The 1,860-nt window shown below is 38.8% G+C and overlaps 1 pseudogene; it reads left to right on the top strand.

The window, feature by feature from the left end:
- Positions 1-1,516: 1,516 nt before the first annotated feature.
- Positions 1,517-1,615, top strand: LOC132302077 (small nucleolar RNA R71; annotated as a pseudogene).
- Positions 1,616-1,860: the final 245 nt, after the last annotated feature.

The raw sequence follows: 1,860 nt of genomic DNA on the forward strand, positions 1-1,860 counted from the left end.
TGACAACGAAATCAAAGGGAAAGAAGAATTTATCAATCTTGATCAAGATATCCTCAATAATACCCCTAGGCTTTTTGATTGATCGCTCGGCAAGTTATAAAACTACCGATGTTGGTTTCAAGTCTCCTAAGCCTAATTTGACATATACCGAGTATGGAAGAAGGTTAACACTTTCTCCCAAATCAAGGAGAGCCCGATTAATGATATAATCTCCAATAATGCATAAAGTGGTAGGTGAACCGGGGTCCTTAAACTTTGGAAGAGTGTTATGTTACAAAATTGAGCTTACTTGCTCAGTTAAGACCACTTTTCTAGGTGGTTGGCTTTTGTTCTTCCTCTTTTGGGTGCATAAGTCTTTTAAGAACTAGGCATAAGCTGGAATTTGCTTGATTGCATTCAAAAGTGGAAGATTGACTTTCACTTGCCTAAACACATCCATAATTTCATTTGTTTTGGCCTCTTGCTTATCATTTGAAATGGATCCTTTTAAGGCATCCGGAAATGGAGCTCTTGGCTCAAAAACCTTTTCAGACATTTTCTTTGAAGTCTCTTCAACACAAGAAGTTTTGAAATCATTTTGCAAATTTTTCTTTTCAAAATCACTTTTCAAGATATTCTCATTTGAAAGATCATGCATATGCAATGAAGGAGGAATAGGATGAGAAACGGGATGGGTGTCAACTTGTGGTTGCATCGGTTCACTCTCTTCATTGGACATACCCACTTGGTTGTCCACAATCTTCCCACTTCTCAAGGTTGTCACTGCATTGACATACTCTATTGTGTGACCTTCCGATGAGGAATGAGTCTCCACAACACATTGTTGCTTTTGTGGGGCATTCAAAGGCATTTTCTCTCTCTAGCATTTAAAGTACTAGCTATTTCCCCTACTTGGATTTCTAGCTTAGCAATGAATTGAGAATGAGAATGAAGCAATTGGAGGTGGAACGAATTTCCCTTGGAAACCACCTTGGGGAGGGTTTGAGCCTTCCCCTTGGTTTCTCCAAGAGAAATTCAGGTGATTCCTCCAACTAGGATTATAGTGATTGCCATATGGATTGTTCCCTTGATTAACAAAAGTTGCATTGACTTGTTCATGATACTCATTTTGCACATGTCCATGGAGACAATTGGAAGTAGAATGTAAAACACTTGAACAAGTCATACATGTCTCATTGGATGCATGATGGGAATGGTTAGGGATGGAAGATACTTGATTTGCCGAGTTTTGGTTGTTAAGAATTGATCAAACCTTTGAGATAAGGATTTCATCTCGGCGGCTATTTCATTGGAATGGTCAACTTGATGTAAGCCAACACTATTCCTTCCACTTGAATTCCTACCATTTTTAGAAGATAGAGTTCGATGCAAAGAATTTTCACTCATGCTCTCATAAAGACGTCACACGTCATCCTCATGCCTATCAATATAAGAGCCACCCATGGAAGCATCGACCATGCCCTTGTAATTGTCCGATAAGCTCTTAAAACAATATTGAACTAATTGCCATTTGGGCATGTCATGATATGGACACTTCCTAAGTAATTCATTGAATCTTTCCCATGCCTCACGGAACGTTTTCCCATCCCCATGTGAAAACTCTTGAATTGAGGTTCTCATGGCATTGGTCTTAGAAACCGGATAATACTTCTTCAAGAACTCTTGTTGCATTTCTGCCCAAGAAGTTATTAAAAAAGGCCTAAGATTGTTAAACCAGTATTTTGCCTTGTCTTTAAGGATGAATGGAAAAAGTTTAAGCCTTAAAACCTCTTCCGGCCTGTCCGTGTATCTCACGGTGGAACATACTTTAAGAAACTAATCCAAATGCTTATAAGGTTCTTCACTTGGAAGTCCATGATA

Source organism: Cornus florida, unplaced genomic scaffold, assembly GCF_030987335.1.
Source record: "Cornus florida cultivar Cherokee Brave unplaced genomic scaffold, ASM3098733v1 CherokeeBrave_3.0.0_Hap2_Chr03, whole genome shotgun sequence".
Taxonomy (NCBI): domain Eukaryota; kingdom Viridiplantae; phylum Streptophyta; class Magnoliopsida; order Cornales; family Cornaceae; genus Cornus; species Cornus florida.